This window comes from Eleutherodactylus coqui, chromosome 5, assembly GCF_035609145.1.
Source record: "Eleutherodactylus coqui strain aEleCoq1 chromosome 5, aEleCoq1.hap1, whole genome shotgun sequence".
Lineage (NCBI taxonomy): Eukaryota > Metazoa > Chordata > Amphibia > Anura > Eleutherodactylidae > Eleutherodactylus > Eleutherodactylus coqui.
Genome location: NC_089841.1, coordinates 227,918,254 through 227,941,881, shown reverse-complemented (window position 1 = coordinate 227,941,881; position 23,628 = coordinate 227,918,254). Strand labels below are relative to the sequence as shown.

Below are 23,628 nucleotides of genomic sequence, written 5' to 3'. Positions count from 1 at the left end.
GATACATAGATAGAAACGGGATAGATACATAGATAGAAATGGGATAGATACATAGATAGAAATGGGATAGATACATAGATAGAAATGGGATAGATACATAGATAGAAATGGGATGGATACATAGATAGAAATGGGATGGATACATAGATAGAAATGGGATGGATACATAGATAGAAATGGGATAGATACATAGATAGAAATGGGATGGATACATAGATAGAAATGGGATGGATACATAGATAGAAATGAGATGGATAGATAGAAATGGGATAGATAGATAGAAATGGGATAGATAGATAGATAGATAGATAGATAGATAGAAATGGGATTGATAGATAGAAATGGGATAGATAGATAGAAATGGGATAGATAGATAGATAGATAGATAGATAGATAGATAGAAATGGGATAGATAGATAGATAGATATGGGATAGATAGATAGATAGGAATGGGATAGATTCATAGATAGAAAGGGGATAGATACATAGATAGAAATGTGATAGATAGATACATAGATAGAAAGGGGATAGATATATAAATATGGGAGAGATAGATAGCTATGAGAGAGAGAGATAACAGTAAGGTACTCCAGCATTTTAATTCTTGTTGTGCCAACTAATGACTCCCTAAATTAAGAGATAATGGATTGCATGTTAAAAACAATCTACTGAAGCGGAGTTACAGGAGCCGCTGGGAGCACATTGAGAAGACACCCAATAGCCATCTAAGCAGCCACTGTACCTTTGTGTGAGGTTGCTCTGACTACAGCACAATGGAAGGTGAGGTTTTTAGTTTACACAGCATGCAAAGAGGAGAGGCAGTAACAATACGAGGGCAGGGATAGAAGAGTACAGAAACAATGTAACACAAGCTGCCACGATGACATGATATGTGGATATGATATTCAGTTATACAGTACAAATGCAGAAGGGGGGAAATTAGGGAAAATACATTCATGCTACCATTCATTTCAATGTATGTACATATATGAAGTGTTAGATATAGCAAATAAAAAGTCCTCCGAGTGTCTTAGGGCTTTTACCCACTAGTGTTTTTTTTCTCTGCGATTTCGCTGCTTTTTTTTTTTCCAGATGTCAATGGGACTTTCTATTGTTAAAATCGCATCGCACAAAAATTGCAGCAACGCAAACTTGCGATTTTTGTGCAATGCAATTTTAACATTAGAAAGTCCCATTGACATTTGGAAAAGAAATCGCAGAGAAAAAAAAAAAACGCTAGTGGGTAAAAGGCCGTAGGAAGTAGTCCATTTTTTAGGGTAGGGAGCTGCTCAGCCGCACAGAATACAAGTCACACAATCCACAGCAGTATGAGAACGAAAGTTGCAGCACTTTCCTTAAGGCTGCCTGTCCACGGGTGTAGCGATATCCTGAGGTAGATCTCCACTGCGGAAGCCGCCACCAGGGAGCAAGAGCCAGCTGACGGTTCTCCGCAATAAGCCTATCTGACAGATAGGCTCACCGCAGAGCATTGCTATGATTCTCCGCTCGTGGACAGGGGGACTACGCTTTCTATAGCAACGCTATGTAAAGTGGTCACTGCGTTCCTGGCGGCCGGATTATCGCCGCAGGGAACGCAATTAAAATACGCCCGTGGACAGGCAGCCTTATTCCTTATGTTTAAAGGGGTTCTGTCATAAGAAAACAAAAATTCTATACTTCCCTATTCCTCCCCCATCAGTCTTCTTACCGCATCTTCTCCTGGCAATCTTCCCCCCCAGTCACCTCACCTCCAGCCGGCTGATTCTTCTTCTTCCGATGACGAAGCGTCCATTCTTGGCAGTCTCCCTCCTGCAGTGTAATGTATGCTCTGTCACTAGTGTTGTAGCGTTCACAGCCTAGCAAAGTGCCGAGCTATTTATGTGCATGCATGGGGTCTCGCTGTAATAGTATATCACTCACAGTGAGACAGCACGCATGCGCAGTCCCGGCAATAGCTCGGCATTCCTTTCTAGGCAGTGAACGTTACGTCACTAGTGATGTAACCTACACTGACCTGCCAGAAGAAGAATGCTGAGAAAGAACGCTCCATAACAAGAAGAGGAGGATCTGGCCGGCTGGAGGTGAGGTGACCCGGGGGACTGGAGAAGATCATTGAGGAGAAGATGCAGTAAGAAAACAGACGGGGGAGGGATAGGCAAGAATTGATTTTTTTTTTAAATGACAAAACCCCCACGGGTGTAAGTATTTTTGCGAAGAACTCTGCTCAACGTATTTCCGCTATGAACGAATATTTTTATATGTGCGTAGATGTATTTTACTGTAGTTTTTGCACTCACAGGGCATGTTCATTTACACATGGCAGAAGAATACATCCCGAGTTAAAGGTCTGCTTAGCCTAATGAGTTCCAGATGCGTTTTCTCACACAATTGCGCAGCGTATTGCGTATCCTGCTGCACACTGAGTGCGCATTTGCACACTCACTCTTATACATATTATGCACAAATGCGCATGAAAATAGAGCATGCTGTATTTTTTTTTGCACGTGTGCAAAAATCAGGAAATGTATACAACGCCATAGACATCAGTAGGTTCTATTCTCTGCTCATTGCGCACGGAAATTGTATGCATGCAGTAAGTGCCCGTGTGAAGGAGCCCTAAATCCACAGTGTGGTTTTGGATACAATCTTCAGACACAGGCAGTAGCCATTTCATGCTGCACATACTTCATCTTGGCCATGGATGAAGAGCAGGAACCAGTTGTGACCAAAGATTGTCGCCACCATGCTATAGATTGAAACAAAGAATAAAGCAATGGCCTAGTAATTGCCACAACTTTCATTCTTATGCCCCTCTCTCTATAGATGGGTGTTACCAGTTGGGGTGGTCCCTACAAACTGTGACACTGTCCAATTAGTGCTGACAATATCCGTGTGTAGGGATTCACCTCAACTAGAAACACCGGGTGGTCGATCTATTCCTAAAATTCCAAAAGATGCAGAGTTACCAGAAGAGATGTTCCAGAATTGTTATTTAAGTAGTATTAAAACAAACATGTTAGAAGAGCTGTCTGGTCCTCTTTAAAGCTAAAGGAGTTGTCCTACTTTTAGTTCTTTTACTGCAGGAAGTAGACTGCTCTATACATTGCACAGTGGCCTCGGTTGGTACTGCAGGCTGAGTCCTACTGAAGTGGTTTAGACAGCCTGCAGTACTTAACAGGCCACTGCACAATGTATGAAGCGGTCTGCTTCCTGCAGCAAAACAACCAGAAGTAGGACAACTCCTTTAAGTCTCCAGCAGCAATAGTAGTATGGCATGCTGCAACAATAACAAAATTGATTGACTTCTCTAAATTCAATTGCATTAGAATAGCATGTACATCAACAACACTTACACTTGCCTACAGTGCAGTACCTTTGAGCACAGTCCAAGCCCACAATTCACGCGGCTCATCTCAGGATTGTTGTCTCTTTTAGAGTACTACTTTAACTTGAAAATACAGAATACTGTTCAGCTTGAAGGTAACTTTCTATTCACTTCACTTGGCTCTTAGTGGCTTTTGCAGCACTCTTTGCTTGTAGTAGGAGGATACTGTAACCACAAACGCTGACTTCTTGTTCAGCATAACTGCCTTTGTCAGCTTGTAGAAACATTTCCTTGCTTCCTCCAATCCCAGCACATACTTGCTCACCATCTGAGTCCCTACTTAGCCCTTGACTCGGCCATAGGCCAACCAGTACTACAATATTATGATGCTTAACTCTTTGAGGCTTAAATTATTCTTTTGGACGATATGTAACGTCTTCCTCCCTTGTGTCAGAATCTCAGAATTAGTAGACTCTGCTCCTCTCTCCAGTGATGTAGCTTTACGTTTTTCAGCGGTTGCCATTGTAACTGGGCCTCTAGCCTATGGGGGGTGGGGGTCACACAAGCCTTCCTTCACAATACTAGACTGACTAATAATGATATGTGTGTAGCAAGTGGGTGGAAGGCGTTTTTCCATTTTTTGCCATTTTGTTGGCATTATACAGGAGAGAGAACCCAATGCACAACTTAAGGCCCATTTACACGCAAAGATAATCTTTCAAACAACTGAAAGATTTTGTGATCTATTTGCATGAAGTGTTAAACGCCATCAACACTATCAGCTTCACTTACATGTATAAGGGCCTCCAAGAGCTGTGTGCAAAGCCCAGCATGTGATGAATCACATGCCCAGCTGTGCAAACAGCTGTATTGTTCTTCTCGCTGACCGCAGATTACATTGTTATCTGATAGTTCCCGTGGAGATAACAGCCTGCAGTCTATTGAGCGGTAAATGTGTTTGCTTCACCTGTTAGTAGCTGAACGATGGATTTTAAGTTCACCTTAAAATCATTGTTCAAACGAAAAGTGCACGATGCCTGTGTTTACATGTAACGATTATCGCTCATTTTTGGTCGTTTTAACGAATTTTGAGCGAGAATCATTATGTGTAAATGGGCCTTTACACAGAGGTCCTATGCTACAGCTTCTACTATATACACATTACCTATAACAGAATATACCCTATGCTAGCCAACACCTTGAATTATTGAAACCAGTTAGATGACTACTATAGCTTTTACCATATATAGTTCAATGTGAGCTCTAAAGATCAACTGGATAACAGATTGACCCCATAGCATTGGAAGCAGAAGGAAACAGGATAGGTCATCAAAAGTTTATGAGCCGGGGTCCACTGTTAAAAAAAAAAAAAAAGAAAAGTGGAAGCTGTTGTTCCGACCCCTGTGTAATGACTAACACTTTTAACAGATGGCATATCTTCCATTGATTTCAAGGACCACTAAGACTGCAGTTACAAGTGACGGCCACTACATACGGTCAGAGCAGCATCTTCCACTCCATACCCCTGTGTGTAGCAGTCCTGGCAGCAGGTGCCGAACCAGCTGATTGGTGGACCACAGCCTACTAACTGTTGGTGATATATTCAAAGGGGTAAGTTATCAACAGTATTTCCCTTCAAAACCACTTTAATAGACTATAGTGTATAGAACAGACGCTTCTTAGGCTTTTACTGTACTTCGGTTGCCAGTTTACAGCAATTGTCAAACGGTCATTTTGACATTTCATTTTTTTTTTTTTTGTTTTTTTAATACCATGACGAGATTCTGTTTACAATTTGTATGTAATGTTTACCCTGAAGCCTTATTAAATAGAAGCAGAAGTTATTTTGCTAGTCAACTAAACTATATGGATATAAAGCCACAACCCAGGGGCCCATGGCCAATGATAAGTTAAAGCATTCATAAAAGTGCATAGCATTCGTGTACTGCAAGGAATACATAATTTTCTAAGCAATACAAGCGTATAAATATTTGGTTTAAATCCTATTTATACGTAACGATTATCACTCAAAATTAGTTAAAATGACCGAAATTAAGCAATAATCGTTACATATAAATATGGCATTGTGCACTTTTTATTTGAATGAGAATTTGAACCTAAAACCTATTGTTCAGCTAGTGAGAAATAGTATTTTTCAATAAACCGCATGCTGTTATCACCACGGGAGGCGGCAGATAACATTGTAATCTGCCATCAGCCATGAGCAGAACAATGCAGCTGTGCGATTAATCACAAGCTGGGCTCTGCAACCAGCTCCTGGAGGTCCTTTTACATGCAAATGAAGACAAAAAAGTGTTAAGCCCATTAATGGCCATTAACACTTTATGCAAATAGATCGCAAAATCTTTTAATCTTCCTGTTATTTGAAGAATTATCTTTGCATGTAAATAGGCCTTTAGTCTAAAAAGAACATAGGTATTTATTAAGGGGGTTAATAAAATAGGTTACATGTTACAAGGGGTCCATTTTGAATGGATTTGACATCTACATTCCTGGTCGGACCTTAGTGCTCACAATAATTTAAGGAATTTTATTTTTCTATGTTGTGTGAATGAAGAAGATGACACTTCAGTGATGAGAATCTGCAGGCAAGTGGCACTCTTTCTAGAGAGATTCTCCACAAGATTCAGAACAGCAGCAGTATAGAGAGAAAGTCTTGATAGAGTAATACGTTTTGACAAGTGTGTTAGGGTCAGTATTAGGGTCAGGATGGAAGACCAAAAGGATGAAGAGGAATTAAGTGAGACAGAAATGTGAGAAGAGGCTCAAAGAGAAAGTAAAAAGTAACAGGACTGTAGGACAGGGGTTGGATTTATGGTACAATGTTTCCATACTGGTTCAGTAGGTACTAAGGGGTTAATATCATATGTCAGGTACAGCGTAAAGGCAAGATAAGCAGAATTTTTGCTGATTAGTTTTGCGACTAAAACTAGTTTTGAACTTGCTAGCAGAGACATTTGAAGCGTGTAGTGCAAGGATACATCCATCAGATTGCAATCATCTGGTCTGTCTACAGCCAAGACTTCTTACATGTAAATATTATCTCTCCATTCCTCTCTTATCAAGGAAAATGAAAGGTCTTCAAATGACCTTAGTTTACAGAATTTTCTAATAAGGAAAGCTTGAAAAATGGTTTTCTATATTCACTACTCAATTAAAATTGAATGAGCTCATTTTTAATTCATGTTTTCTAGAAATATAGGTCAGAGGTCTATGGATACTGGACTGCTTGGATGTTTTATGATTTTGCTTTTCCGGGTTATTGAATCCATAATTCTTCATCCGCGAGGGTCCATGAAGCAAACAGATGTGTTACTTGATCTTTGCTATTATGCGCATTGCAAGTTCTTGTTATATTAAATAGGACACCTAAACAGGCACTGAAGAATTCTACCAATACATTCCATCAATGAGGAATCTTAAATCCTTGGCAGGAGGAGATTGGTAACAAATTATCTTAATCCAGTCATAGAATGGTATAGTTGGAAGGGACCTCCAGGGTCATCTGGTTGAACCCCCTGGTCAGTGCAGGATTTACTATGTCATCCCAGACAGATATTTGTCCAGCCTTTGTTTGAAGACTTCCATTGAAGGAGAACTAAGCATCTCCCATGGCAACCTGTTCCACTCATTGATCACCCTCACTGTCAGAAAGTGTCTAATATCTAATGTGTGTCTCCTCCCTTTCGGTTTCCTCCCATTGGTTCTAGTCTTTCCTTGTGCAAATGAGATTAGGGCTAATGCCAAGACTATGTAGGTTTTATTATACCATAGGGATGAATATACTTTATTTTATCACATTTACACAATATAGTTACTGTATTCTTGCCATAATTCCTCTCACAACCTCAATGTTGGTAATATGAGGGAAAAAAATTGTAGACTGTTTAAAATTAACCCCTTAAGGACCATGATATTTTTTTCAGTTTTACTAGGGGTAAAAAGCTTTTTTTTTTCTTTGAAATTTATAGTTTTTTTTTACATTTACTATATTTAGGATAAAATAAAATACAGGAATGGGTTCCTCATTTTGTTTTGGACGTTTTGATATATAATTTGTACAGTTTTGGTTGACACTGACGGTGGGTCATTGTCTTTGTTTTTTTTATTTTATTGAGTATAACACAGAATGAAAATGCAGATTATATTAATATTAATTCAGGTTGAAAGACCTAGAAGAGGCAGGAACACGCGGGTCCCTAACAGTAATAAGTGAAATTACTTGTTAAAGTTGCAAATAGATTTGTATTATTTAAGCATACAAAAAGTCACTACTTTCCTGCAATAATAATATTTTGGATTTAAGACAAACAAAACAGAAAACTAAAACAGAAAAGCAATAAGGTAATAAGGTCACCGATTAAGGCAATCTTGTCTAAATGATTCTGTTACTGTTATGTGGTAAATGAGAAAAGTGTCTTAAGCCCGCTTATGTGGTGCAGATCTGAGGCACCTTCTCTGTCCTAATGGGCAGAGAGGGTTTCACAACTGTGCCGCTTTGAAGAAATTGCAAACTAGGAAAAGGGCACAAGACACAAATTTTTAAGCATTTGCAAACTTTGGTACGAATACATCACTTCAAATAATTTTAGCTTGGGTCCATGAACTTCACCCCATGCGTTCTACTACGTCATAAATTCCCCACATACTCTTCTCCCACAATGCTTCCCCAAATCCTTCCTTTTTTATGTATACATTTTTATATTTTTTCAAAAAAAAATTTTTTTCAACTATTCTTTTTAACATCTATGTCCCCCATAATGTCATATAAGACCTCTGGGGGTTATTTACATAGTTTTTTTTTTTATTTCACACTTTTCCACTGTTTCATCTATGGAAGCAGCATCCATAGGAGTCCCAGTTACAAGGGAAAACATCCCCCTGCAATGACAATCGTCACTAACAAAGCAGATCTGGGTCTGCTAGGACCCTGTAGCTCTGCTGTGGCAGAAGGCACCTGGCAGTTATGTAATCTGCACTACACAGTGCTCTGCATAGCTTTCTCTCTGCAGTACATACTGTTCATTCAGCGGCTTAGCCATTTCATAAATCCCACCTTCACAACTTGATAGCTGTGGTTGGTTCTCTGAGTACTGCTCAGCCAATCAATGCAGTGATGGACGAACCAATCACAGCCATCAAGTCGTGAAGGCAGGATTTATGAATTGGCGGGGTCGCGGCTCAGCCAATTCATAAATCCTGCCTCTACAACATGATGGTTGTAATTGGTTCTTCCAGCACTGCAGCTCAGCCAATCAATGCAGTGCTCATAGAACCAATCACAGCCATCACTTTGTGAAGGCGGGATTTATGAATCCTGTAACCAGGAAGTGATCTTGTGTGGGAGGCTAAGGACCGCGGAAACCGTGCCAAGGCTCTGAAGAACAGCGGGAAGGACCTGGCCCGAGCCTGCTATTCCTATCCTTTTTTTTTATATAACTGGCATTGGGGCGTAGCTAAAGCCTCATATGGCATGGATTCAAAAGTTCAGCTTGCTCCAAGCTTTTCATTACAGCAAGCCCCAGCCCACCCATAACATTCTGCTGCACTCCTGGCAAAAATCATTTATACATTAAGCCTTTGTAGCTAGTGAATAGAGCAGTTAGGGAACGGGTCTTTGTTCTAAGCCAGGCAATACAGAATGTTACTGTCTAAAATAAATATTAATGTTTGCTGCCCTAATAAATCATAATACAGCAGACGGATATACAAGAGTCATATAGCATCCCAGCAAACACCATTAAAGTCCATCCAAGTATACCACAATGAAGGTTGTTTGTATCTTTGGTGGTCTAGGGTATTGAAAGGGTTAATGTTTATAAGCCTAGTGGTATATGGCAGAAAAAGTGTTAGTATCAACAATCTCTGATGATCTAGGATAGTTAAAAATTTTAAAGGGTTTGTCTGGCTTAAGGTGGTCACTGGGTCCCGCAAGCCTTAAAATAAGAAAACAGTGGTTATTCACCTCTTCCCACACACCCCCCACCCCCACCCATTTGTTCTATGCTGCCGGTTCTGTTGGCTTCTATAGCAAGTTTACAAAATGTTGCTGGAAAATGTCCCCGAGACGGCAGCAGGGAATGAACAGGGAAGCAGGGAGAAGTGAGTAATCGCTGATTTTTTTTTTTGTTTTAATACATGGAGAACCTGGTGACAGGGGTTTCCATAACTCCGACTAATGTCAATATTCCTAGTGATCTAGGGTAGTGAAGGGGTTAATGTTAGTGCACCTAGTGGTCTTGAATGGTATAGAGGTTAAGTGCAGTATCAATGGTGGTTCTGAGCAGTGAATCAGTTAATTTAAAGATCTCTATTGGTTAAACGAAGCAAAGAAGTTAATGTCAGTATACCTGATGATCTAGGGAAATGAGGTGATTCATTTAAAGGGGTTTTGGCATTTCATTAGAAAAGAAAAGCAATTCTCACCTATTCCTCCCCAGTCTTCTTACAGCATCTTCTCCACGCTGATCTTCTCAAGCCCCCCGGGTCACCTCACCACAAGCTGGCCGGATCCTCTTTTTCTTGTTATAGAGCATTCATTCTCTGCAGTCTTCTTCCGACAGGTCAGTGTAGGTTACGTCACTAGTGACATGATATTCACTGCCTAGCAAGGAATGCCGATTTATTGCCAAGACTGTGCATGTGTGCTGTCTCGTCGAGAGTGTTAATATACTATTGTAGAGAGACAGCGTGCATACGCAGTCTCGGCAATAGCTTCGCACTCTCTTCTAGGCTGTGAATACTAAGTCACTAGTGACGTAGCGTACATTGCCCTGCAGGAAGCAGACTGCCAAGAATGGATGCTTCGTCACCGGAAGACGAAGAATTGCTCCGGCTGGAGGTGAGGTGACCCAGGGACTGCAGGATCCAGGAGAAGATCGGTAAGGAGAAGATGTGATAAGAAGATGGCCTGGGGAGGAATAGGTAAGTAATGAAATTTTTTTTTTCCAATGACAGAACCCTTTTAAGGATAGTAGTAAAAGAGTTAATGTAAGGATCACTGGTGGTCTAGGGGACAGAAAGTGCTTATGCTAAAATCCCTGGTGAAGGGTTTATTCTGCATACCTGAGGTCCAGTGGTCACTCACCTTTCCAGGCACTAGTGTTTACTCTTTGTACTAATCATATAGATCAGGGGTGTCAAACTCATTTTCACCGAGGGCCACATCAGGCTTATGGTGACCTTCAAAGGGCCAATCGTAAGGCCGCCTGCAGACGGTCGGGTCGGATCCCGCTGTGAGAATTCTCGCAGCGGGACCCGACCCGAGCCCCTGCAGGAACCAGCGCGGCACTCACCTGCTCCCGCGGCTCTGGCTCTGTGATGTGTCGGCTGCCCCGCACAGTAATAGAGCATGCCGCCATTTGTTTTCTGTGAGAGATTTCGCGCAGACAAATCGCAGCTGTCTGCATAGGATTGCGTTTTCTAAAGCAATCCTATGGCAGCTTTCACGGGCGGAAATTCTGCGGGAAATCCCGCCACGGAATTTCTGCCTGTGTGCAGGGAGCCTAAGACAGTACAGTAAGGGCCTGTTCACACAAGCGTATTTGCGTACATAATATGCAGTGAATAGAAGCCATTGATTTCAGTGAGTTCATTCACATGATGTATATTTTCACACAGCATGACCTATTTTGTTGCGTACTATGCACCACGATAGGCCATTGGAGTGAATTGGCCGCGCAAATATGTGGTGAATGCGCAGGAAACCTGTGTAGTCACTGCATATTTGTGCACCATTTCAGTGGGCCCATCTGTGTTCTTTTTTACGTACGCAAATATACAGGCATAAACAAACAGCGTATTTGTGCGACCAAAATACAATTACACCCGTGTGAACGAGCCCTAATAGTGACCCTGATGGTGGCCCCAGTAAAAATAATGACCCCCACAGTGGCCCAATTAGTAATATTAACCCCCATATCAACATTATAATTATAAGCCCACCCCCCAGTAATGAGCCCCCTCCCTCAGTAATAAGTCCCCCTCAGTAATAATAAGCTCCCTCAGTAATAAGCCCCCACCTCAGTAATATGCCCCCACCTCAGTAATAATAATAAGCACCCCTCATTAATAGGCACCCCCCCAGTAACAATCACCGCCCCCCACAGTAATAAGCAGCCCCCCACCCAATAATACCCCTTCCCCAGTAATAAGCAGCCCCCACCCCTCAGTAATAAGCAGCCCTCTACCCCTCAGTAATAGGCAGCCCCCCCAGTAATAAGCAGCCCCCACCCCTCAGTAATAAGCAGCCCCCACCCCCCAGTAATAAGCAGCCCCCACCCCCCAGTAATAAGCAGCCCCCACCCCCCAGTATTAAGAAGCCCCCACCCTCCAGTAATAAGCAGCCCCCACCCCCCAGTAATAAGCAGCCCCCACCCCCCAGTAATAAGCAGCCCCCACCCCCCAGTAATAAGCAGCATTCCCCCAATCCATATACTTACCTCTTCCTGTCAGCGCCGCTCCCCCTCTGCTCGCGCTGAGCCCGGATGCACGCTGACGTCAATGTGTAGCCCAGCACGCTTCCTCCCCGAGTCCTCTCCTGCAGAACTGATGAGCAGGGGACTCAGGAGAGGAGGATCCTGGCTGCACACTGACGTCAGTGTGCGCCGGGATCAGCGGTAACAGTGCGATTACCAGCGGGGAGCTGCAGCACCCCAGCTGGCTATCGCTTCAGTGGTGAGTGGTGTCGGCACGCTGCGGGCCACATAAGACGAGGCAGCGGGCCGGATTCGGGCCGCGGGCCTTGTGTTTGACACGTGATATAGATGAATGCAGGGAGTGGACACATAGGACTCTGAAGCTGTAACCATATGTACAGTGCTCTTGATTATCAGAGTGATTCAGGAGTGTTCTGCTCAACCATCAAAGAGAGAGTTATTGTGTTGGTGATGGGGCCTATAGGTACCCCATGGTTTAGGGGTTCAGTTGCAATTTTGACTTCTGCAACCTTTATAGCTCCACCACTGCCCAGGATGAAGTATAATATACCTGCTCGCTAAAAACAGAATATACTCAGCACCTAGTATTCTTCCCTGGTAGAATGGTGTCCTATAAAAACCCCATATATTGGTTTATACATATAGTATAGCAGCGTATATACAAAGCAAATACATTATTACATGTTCCCTCTAAGACAGAATATTTATATTGAAATAAGAAATTTGCCATTTAAAGGGTGTTCCTACATCTTAAAATTGCTCCACAATCACTTTGTCCTTCCTGGCTGCTGCTGACCAGGACATGTGACTGCTGCAGCCAATCACTGACAGTGGTTGTAGAGCAATTTAAAGTTGTGGGAAAACTCCTTTAAATACTTAAATAGTTTCAAGTGACAATAAAAGATAAGTAAAATCCAACTATCACTGCTGTTGTACTGATTTGTTATGAAGAAATGACTTTCAGCATTTTCTACTACCTTTGACAATGTTCCAAACCACATCATAATGATAAAGTACAGCAAGGTTTTGGGAATCTCTAATGGGATTAGCTAGGAAAAGAAAGACACATAAATATGTTCCGCCAAAACATATACTGACTGACCCCTGGAAAAATACCAAATGTGCAAAATTTTCTGCAAGCTGTTATGAATTAGATAGTTCAGGAAAATGATTTCTGTTTTCAAGCTGTTAGGTGGAAGGGAGGTGAATATTGTGTTCGGCTAGCTTCACATCTGAGTCCGAGGCAGCGTGCAATGCTCTTTTTTTCAATAAAATGATGGACACCATGATGGAACCTGAAGGAACACATTATAAGTCAAAGGATTCTGTCGTTGTTTTAGTGTCCATCATGTAACAGATCTGATACTTTGTAGTTTTCTATTTTCTGCTCCTATGATAGAGCAGAAAATCAGAAATGAGAACTGTCATGTAAATACTTTCCCCCACTGATGTAGCTGCTAGTTGCAAGGGGTTCATCTGTTTTATTGAAGCTTGCACTCACCGTCTTTTCAGATTGCAAAGTGCGCATAAAATATGCTTAAACACAGTCCACAGACCCCAGTTACCCACATATATGCTGCCATCACTCATCCAACAGGCAATGAGTCCCCAACATATGTACATACATTGCTATCCAGCAGTCAAAGAGTTAAACATTCTTAGAAAGGCTATGGATTCTTTTAGGGCCAAGCTTATTAAAGTGATTGGCTTTAATAAATAGGGTGCAGTGCTAACAAAAAGGTGCACTATGGAATCAGGAGGGGAGAGTGTGGTGGGGGGGGGGGGGGGAAGAAGAAGAAACGGAGATTGCTGTCCCAAAGGGAATGTGAATAGATTGTTAGGTTGGGCTTCAAGGCTCTGGTTGGCCTTAACGAGCACTGCAGAGCCGGATTCCGCATGCAGAATCCGGCTCTGCCAGCAGCAATGTCCACACGTACCTGGTTTAGTTTCTTTTTTTTCTGTACTGCAGATGGTCCACATGGCGAGCCGTCAGATATGCACAGAACAAATTTTTTTTTTAGTCGTCTGCCTTTCCCACGACCTTTCTGCAATGTGATTGTGAAAGGGCCACGGATCGGATGGCTTCCATCAACATCAATGCCAGCCATCCAAGCGGAATCCACTAAAAAAGGGGAGCATGCTGTGATTTTTCCTCCGCTTGTGGAAATCACAATTGATTTCCGCAAGTGAGCAGGAAGAGGCAATATTCCATAGCATGCTATGGGTGGCACTTGCTACAGATCCACGGTGCGGATGCCTGCAGCGGATTCCACAGCAAATATCTGTCTGTGGGCAGTAGCCCTTAAGCTTTGCCTCTCTTTGGAGTGATTTTACAGCATTCCTTGTCCATGTTTATAATGTTTTTTTACATGTGCTGCTTTTTTGATTTTTTTCTTTTAGGGTGTTTTGTCCATTTGGCCTGTAGCATGCTCCCTGATGTGTTGTTCCATCTATATTTGCAATCTGTTTTTTTTATTTTGTGACTCACTTAGGGCTCACTGTTGTATGGGGGTGGTATATTACGCACTTAGTTATCATGCACATAATATGCAGTACACAGTTAGGCCTCGGTCACACGGGCGTTTTTTCCCGCGATTTGCGGATCGCATAACGAAAGCGCATCCGCAAATAGCGTGACCGGGGACGACGATTCACTGAAAACGCTGCACCTAGCAGCGTTTTCAGTGAGACCGCCCCGCACTACCCGCTATCCTCTACCACAGCTGTGGAAGAGGAGAACGATGTTCGCCCATTGAATTCAATGGAGCCGGCAATACAGCCCGCTCCATTGAAAGCAATGGGCTGCCGGCGAGTGCGGGATGAATTTTCGGGAAGGCTTAAAAATATAAGCCCTTCCCTGAAAATCATCCTAAAATGTGTAAAAAAAAAAATGTATACTCACCTTGCCCCTGCAGCCCGAGTTCAGCCGCGTCCGGCTAGCAGTTCTCCTGAATTGCTCTGTGTAGTATTCAGCAGCTGGGGATTTAAATTCCCCACCTGCTGAATAAGCTGCCTCTGATTGGTCACAGCCCACACCAATCAGAGGCAGCTCTCACTCAGCCATTCATGAAATCATGAATGGGTGAGTGAGTGCTGCCTCTGATTGGCTGAGCGCAGGGACCAATCAGAGGCAGCTCTCAGCTGTCATTCAATAGCTGAGAGCTGCCTCTGATTGGTCCCTGCGCTCAGCCAATCAGAGGCAGCACTCACTCACCCATTCATGAATTCATGAATGGGTGAGTGAGAGCTGCCTCTGATTGGTGTGGGCTGTGACCAATCAGAGGCAGCTCATTCAGCAGGCGGGGAATTTAAATCCCCAGCTGCTGAATACTACACAAAGCAGTTCAGGAGAACTGCTGGCCGGACGCGGCTGAACTCCAGCTGCAGGGGCAAGGGGAGTATACATTTTTTATTATTTTTTTTTTTTTACACATTTTAGGATGATTTTCAGGGAAGGGCTTATATTTTTAAGCCCTTCCCGAAAATTCATCCCGCGCTCGCCGGCAGCCCATTGCTTTCAATGGAGCGGGCTGTATTGCCGCCTCCATTGAATTCAATGGGCGAACATCGTTCTCCTCTGCCACAGCTGTTACAGCTGTGGCAGAGGAGAACGATCTTTAGTATATGTTCTCAATGGGGTCGGCGCTGCTGCCGTTGGACCCATTGAGCGCATATACAGAACACAGCGATGCGCAGAATGCAGATAGGCGCGTTCTGCGAATCGTTGTGTCCTATAATTGATCGCACATCCACATAAAAAGCGGACATGTGACAGATCCCATTGGGATGCATTTGGTCTATAGATCTGCAGATCGCAAGCGCGTCTTCAGATCGGACCAAAAAACGGTCGTGTCACCGAGGCCTTAGGGCTCCATCACACGGCAGTATTTGAGTGCGTTTTTGATATCAATGGATTTATACACATTTTGCACATGCATTTCTTATGCGTGCAAAATAAAATTGAATCTACTTTATTGTGTGTGCATTTGTGCACCAAAGGGCCCGATAGAAGTCTACGGGACTGGGCAAATGCACGTGCAATACGCAAGGGAATGTACGAAATGATGCCCAAAACCACAGGAAAATACATCTGGAACTCATTAAGCTAAATAGCCTTTTAGAAGAGGGCAGGAGTGTTTTCCGCATCCTTGTGAGCATGTTCAGCATGTACAAAATTACAGTAAAATGCACAGATACCCACATATTTTAGCATTATGCTGCACAATTTTGAGGGAAAAAGAAGACATCTGGAACTAATGAGGCTACAAATCAAGTAAAGGGTGTGTCTTGCACCCATGCGAACAGTCCCAACAGCAATAAAACTACAGTAGAATGTCCTAAAATGTGCACATCCATGTGCGACATCCATGGCACAAATACGTTACACTAACGCGCGTGCTTTTGCGTGTACTTCAGTGGGAGTCTGCTCTTAAACGCACCAAGATAGGACATGCTGCATTTTTTTATGCACGTCTGATGGGCCAGTGTAATCAAGTGGCTTTTATACCTGCATATTGCGCACGTAAAAAAAAAGTGTGGTAATATGCAGCCCTCAAACGCCGGTGTGAAGGAACCTTCATTGAGATTTTTCTTTTTCCCTCCTATTAGTGATGATGATGATTAATAGTGATGAACGACCATACTCGCTAAGGGTAATTGCTCGAGCGAGTACCTGCCCGCTCGAGAGACAAGGTTGAGGTGCCGGCGGCGGGCAGGGAGCTGCGGGGTAGAGCGGGGAGAAACAGAAGGGGAGATCTCTCTCTCCCTCTCTTTCCCCCGCCCCCCCCCCCCTGCTGATTGCCGCAACTCACCGCTCCCCCGCGCCGGCACCCGAACCTTGTCTCTCGAGCGGGCAGGTACTCGCTAAGGACTATGCTCGCTCAAGCAATTGCCCTTAGCGAGTATGCTCACTCATCTCTAATGATTAACCATTCAGTGGTTGCCAACTTTGGGTCACCCTATGGATCAACTCTCACCATTTTCGTCCATTAAGTAAATCTTCTTCTAACTGGCAAGTAGTCCTACCAGTGTTTGCCATGATTGGGTCTAACCAGCGAGTTCTTTGACTACTTCTTCATGAACCACTGACAGATCCCAGCACAATATCCTTCTCCAGTCCATTTGCTCGCATGATGTGTCCATAATGAGATTGTTTTGGTTTTTAAATCTTCGCCTCTTGGGATGTTTTTGGCTTGACATGATCTACTACCTGCTTGTTAGGAAGCTGAAGCATTCTTCTCCAGCGCCATCATTCAAAAGCATCTAACTCCTCCTATTACGGTGTCACTGCTCGCATCATCGGCACAATTACACTTTTTTTTGTGACTCACTTATGGAGATTTGTTTCTCATCCTATTAGAGTGTCAGGATTTGCATAATTAGCACACTAGCACTTATTGGTTTCTCTTTTTTTATTACTTGTATTTTTCAGTTATACTATGAGGCAAAGTCTGCATGGGGGGAGTGGTCAGCGAAGACAGCGGCTAACTCAGTCCATATAAAAGTCCAAATAACTTTATTTTTCTTGACTTTTCAGCAGTAACAGGGATATCCAGTCGAATCACATCAGCTACTGGCAGTACATACACTAAGTTCTATAAAAATGACAAACACTTGCCCATCAAGGTGCTAACTCAACAGTAGTTTCCCAATCAGTACTAACACAGTGGCCTAGTGCCACTAAACGCCACCATAAAATCCACATGTACCCAAGGGCATCCTTCCCTGTTATACTTGTGGCCGTCACACAGCCATCCTCCACAGCTCTGGCTTCCAGCCTTCAGCAGGGCAAATCAATGTGTCTGGAGGTTTTAACTACTCCATACACAGCTATGCAGCTGTCTCCACTTATTAGCACACAGTTAAGTCCCCCTAAAGGGCACTTTGTGTACTGCACTTCTACATAACCCCTCTCCACCTCTGTAACACAGAAGTGTGTCTCAGCCTGGCAGTCTCTCTCCTGACCTCAACTCCAAACATCATAGGAATGTATGATGCTCAAAGTTCAAGTCAGAAGACCCGTATTACGAACGCAAAACACAGCACAAAATACAATAATGTGTAACTGGCATTACAATACTAAGGGTTAAATAAGTGCCTCTCAATTCCTCAGATCATATTTTTAATATGCTCGGTCCGTGACTCAAATTTCAGAATTGTCCATTAATTCATTAGGCTAATTCCTTGGTTATAACTGGGCAGTGAGTCACAATAAAAGGCAAGGCCCAGAAATATTATATTTTTCATTGTCCCCAAAATGGCTCCCGAGTTCAAAATAGATAAATAGATGTTCCTCTGCCTATCTTTTGAGGCTACAAAAGCTAGGCTTAGGTGTCAATTTTGACAATATCTTCTCTAAGAGTTAACCCCCTAAGCTCCGGTTCCTGCTTCTCCTTTGGTCCATCCTACAATAAAAGCTCTTCGCCAGTTCAGAGCGTATAGTGTCTCCATTAGTGTTACCTTTCATTCCAGGAATGCAGATATGATCTCAGCCCAATCTTAAAATACTATAATTCCAAGTAAAGTTTCCTTTTTAGGAATATTTCCATACTTTTTATTGTAACATTCTGTGGTTTATTTACAGCTGTAACTTGTGTGTAGTGTCCCCCAACATATTACACCAAACATCTAATAAAAATGATAATTAACTAGATGATTAAGTAGATAAGATATATAGAAACAGTTATGCAGGCATAGAGAATTAAGAGAGAGCTGTTTTTTGTATCTATAGAGAGAACTTCAAGTACATCAAGTTCTGTGATTACAGCAGCCTCTGCACTGATTCAAGCAATGTGTGCTGTGAGACAGGGGGAGGAATGGCAAGTGTGATGTCAGCTAGCAGGCTTGTAAAGACAATGACTGGACTGTAACTCTACGGTATACCCAACATTGCAGGTGATAACTTTCTATTAACAAATTATGAAGGAGTGCAGACGAAATAGCTGAGCTTTGAAAAGAAGGGTAATAAAAAGGTACCGCACATGAGGATCTAAGTGTCCTGTATATTTTTTTTCCACCGGTGGTATGCTTTAATAGTAATTGTTGGTAAAATGTCAAACTTTTGATGTGGAATTGAATGTGTAAAAATAGCACTCAACTGGTGTCAGTAGACTTGTTTTAGATGTATCAACTTTTTATTTCAGCTGTATGCACCACTAGCATCCAAATTAGGCACTCTGTCATTTTCAGTTTTCTCCTATGACAGAACAGAAAACTGAAAGCGAAAACAAAGTTATGATCCCAGCTTTATTTTAGAAACTAGTATTTGAAGTCATTTTACACTTTAAGAAATGCTTTTTTTTTAACTGGTATGGAATTTTTCAATAGAAGAGCTCTTTTTATTCATTTTTTAAAATAACCTTTTGCTGGTTTATATCACATGTAAATTGCATGTCTAATACATATTAATACAATGGATTATTATTTAGATTATATAGAGATTCTGAGAGACACAGAGTTATTTATTGCAGCAAAGTGAAATTTATGATACTTGAGCAACAAATTACAGGCATTCAGGGTGCATTTATCCCCTTCATGACACAGCCCTTTTTTTTCCATTTTCGTCCCCCGCCCCCTCTTAAAAAAAAAATCATAATTCCTTTATTTATCCATCGACGTCGCTGTATGAGGGCTTGTTTTTTGCGTGACGAGTTGTAGTTTTCAATGGTGCTATTTAAAGTACTGTATAATGTACTGAAAAACTTTGAAAAAATTCTAAGTGGAGTAAAATAAAAAAAAAAAAACCGACATTCCGCCATCTTTCAGTGCGTCTTGTTTCTACAGCGCACAAACTGCAACAAAAACTACATAATAACTTTATTCTATGGGTCAGTACGATTGCTACAATACCAAAGTTGTAAAGTTGTTTTTTTTTACTATACTATTTTTTTTTCCAAAGACATTCAATTTTTTTCAATTTTCTGCGGTCATCTTGTGCGCGCAATAACTTATTTTTCCGTCGACGTAGTTCAGCGAGGGCTCTTTTTTTGCAGTATGTCCTGTAGTTTCTGTTACTACTAATTTGGAATATGTACAACTTTTTGATCGCTTTTTATTGCGTTTTTTCTGCGAGACAGGGTGACTGAAAAAGTGCATTACTGGCGTTTTTTTTTTTTTCTTGGACAACATTCACCGTGTGGGGTAAATAATGCACCACTTTGATAGATCGGACTTTAATGGAGGCGGCGATACCAAATATGTATTTTTATTTTAATATTTAGACTTTTTAATTATAGATATGGCAAAAGGGGGGGGATTTAATCTTTTATTACTTTTTTTTTTACAACTAAAAAAACTTTATTGCTCTTTTTTTCACTTTACTTTTAAGTCCCCCTGGGGGACTACAATATGCGATACTTTGATCGCTCCTGCAGTATGATGTAATGCTATAGCATTACGTCATAACTCATAAAGCATTACTTTCCAATCTGGGGGAAAGCAAAATAAGTAAAAAGTCCATGGGAGCAGTATGCATTACACGTTAAAGATTTACATTGTACTTTGGTTTTGAGGATCCTAGGTCGTGGACCCTGTGAGTAAAGCTCGTAGAAACTCAGGTTTGAATCTGAATCCAACAGTCTTGGAATGAGTGTCACTCCATGTACCAACCAGCTGTATATTTGTCTATAGTGAAAACTTCCTCTTAAATTAAGTTGTGCGGTTACAACAGCCTATACACTTAGCAGTGGGTAGTGTAAGAAAGAAATAGAGGTGGCAGGTGTAATGTAAGCTTGCAATAATGTTAGTGTTACATCCATGCGGCACACTGAAACGCCAAGCCTCAGCACGGATGCAAAACATGTCCAAATAAAACCGCAATAACACATAATATTGCAAGGACCAATTGCACCTCTTCAGGCAATAATGGAAGGACACCTGTCCCTTACCTATCAGAGAAAGTGAGGCACCCCTATGCATCCCGATAAGGTCAGCCCCACTGTCTTCATCTGGGACCTGGGTATCCCTGATTAGAAACCTGGAGAAGATGCACAAAACACACATAGGACACAACACTGTTCACACACACAGAACAGGACTGCACTTAAAGCACATATCTGGCCACCTGCGCAGACATAACATACGTTGCTGTTCACATCAACATACAGATTAACACAACCACACATAACAGGACTGCACATAAAGCACATCTCGCTGTTCACACCAACATACCAGGTTGTGCATACAACATATAACGCCAACCCCACCCATATCTCACATGCATAAAGATGGAAAACCATAGCTAGTCCAAGTTTCCTCACTATGGGAAAAGAGTCTACCACCATACTGGGATACAGGAAGCAGTGTCAGGCATCGCCCACCTGACACACATATGACATCAGACGTCCGGAGGCTGCGCTGGTCAAGGGATAAGCAGTAACCCGCAGGCACTTACACCCCAGAAACCACAAGGAGGGGAGGGACAGCAGGTGTCCAGACTGTCTTCTGGGAAGGAGAGACACACGACAGACAGACATGCAAACACCACCTATGACTCAGATTAACACAAACATACATAAACCGTGATACATAAAATGACCAGCAATCTCTCACAAGAGTTGCTGGTATTTATCTGTTGCAGACGAGGGGGTTATTGGCTGGTGGAGAATAACACACCGAGCCAGCTCAATTAACCCCTACCTGTAAAGGTGTGCACAAGCAAACCTGTAAAACCACAGGTCCCAGACGCACAACCTTGACAGTTAGTTTTTGTGTGTGGCCCTAGACTCTGACACTGTATCCCACTTAAGTAATGCTGGCAAACACAGGTCAGTTCACTAGAACAGGACTTAACTCTAGCTGGGGTGAAATGGTTACAAATAGTGGCACGTAGCTTGGCATTCAAGTCTCTAAAGACACAAAGCTTGATGGTTGCAATTTCTGTTAAGTTTACAGGGCAACTTACATCATTTGGATGCAGGGGCCCCTGAGGGATTGACACTGCCTCAGTCTCTGGTCACACTTTAAGGCAGGGGTTACAAGGATTCCTCCCAACTTCAGTACAGGAACATACTGGAAGTGATGCAAAACCACTTGGAGGATACACAGAGCCTGGTCATAGTATGAGACACGTCTAGTTATGATACAACAAGGGAATTACCTGATTATTCTTTATTACTATTTAAAACAGTCCGTCAATGCGTTTCGGGAGACAGACCCTTCTTCAGAAATGGCTATGAAAGAGCAGGAGGTGTATGCAGAGGAGTCTGCTGCCGCACTGTGAGGATGAATCTGTCTCCTCCTATCTTTGGATTCGCTGGTCATAGAGCACGTTCTTCGACAGATTCAAGTGATACAGCAATTTGTTTCAGAATCAAGGTAGAAAAAAATAGTCCACAACTCATCATCAGGCTTCACAAACTCTATACCTTTTTGGCAGCAAACACTTACCAGCCAATGCTTTTCTATAGACTTCCTCCAGAGATGAATTGCAACATTAGTCCCATATGCTATATTTTTTCCCTATCAGTCAGACTGTCTGTACACTCTCAATAGACACATTGAAATCATTCCTCAAGGCCCACTGATTTTTCTCATGATGAGATTGCCTCCTGGCTTTGTTTTTGTCCTGTTTCCCCAACATAAAAGCCCCCAAAAGGACATTCAATGCACAGGATCAGGTACATCACATCGGACATGGAACATGTGAATGTCACTGGGATCCTATAGTCCTACTGTGTGTTGGGGATTTGTATCCTGTCCATAGTTTGGAGGTTGCCTGTAACACAGAAGGGGAGGGTCCAGGAATATGGTTTTCAGACGGTCATCCCTGTGTACGGTATGATGGAGTTTCTTTGCGTATTTCTTTAGTATTTCTAGCTGTGGATTGTAGGTCACTACCAGAGGTACGCAACCATTTTCTTCATTCTCTGTATATTGGAGTAGTTGCTTTCTTGGTATCCTGGTGGCTCTGGTTATTTGGTCATCAATTGAGGTGGGGTGGTAGCCCTGATTTAAAAACGTCCTTTTAAAGGTAGTATAAATGTTCCTTTCTGTCTGCTGGGTTGGAGCAGATCCAGTTGTATCTGATTGCCTGGCTGTAGATAATGGACGTTTTGATCTGCTTAGAATGGGAACTGTCCCATCTGAGGTATGTGGCCCGATTAATCTGTTTTCGGCATAGGGATGTCTGTATTGAGTTGCTTGAAATTTTTATGGTGGTGTCCAAAAAGTTGAATTCAGTATATGAGTAGCTTAATGTCAGGTTTATGGTGGGGTGAAACGTGCTGAAACTCTCAAAGAACTTTATTAGTTCTTGTTCGGTGTTGGTCCAGATGATTATGATGTCATCAATGTAGCTGAAGTAGGCCAATGGTTTGCTGGTGTAGAAGGCCAGAAAATCCCTCTCCAGTGTTGCGGTGCCATTTTACTACCCATGGCCATGCTGGTGAGTTGCATAAATATCTCTTTGCCAAAAGAGGAAATAATTGTGTGTGAGGATGAATTTTGTGTGAGTTGTAACACCGATTCAGAGGCAACCACATTGGCTTCAAGGTGTGCCTGGCAGGCAGTCAGTCCATCTTTGTGTGGGATGTTGGAGTATAATAATTCCACATCCATGGTGGCATAGATGGCGCCATCGGGAAGGGGACCAATGGTTGACAGTTTATTTAGTGGGTCCATGATGTCCTGCAAGTAGCTGGTTGTATTTCTCACCAGTAGTTTGAGGGCTACTGTAGCCCAGAGCCCATGTGGCACTATGCTTTTTTGTCTGCACACACAACCAGAGACCTAACCAGCCCACCATGCCCACTTGTACAGTGTAAGCATAACAGCAGCTTTAAAGGACACAATATCTGCACAATAATATTATGTTAACACATAGTCTTGGGCTGGCTGGGCCAGGGA

At 42.5% G+C, this 23,628-nt stretch overlaps 1 protein-coding gene across 1 annotated transcript in view; it reads right to left on the bottom strand.

The window, feature by feature from the left end:
• Window positions 1–23,628, bottom strand: part of LINGO2 (leucine rich repeat and Ig domain containing 2) — a 411,926-nt gene that overhangs the window by 260,517 nt on the left and 127,781 nt on the right. The window lies entirely within an intron of this gene.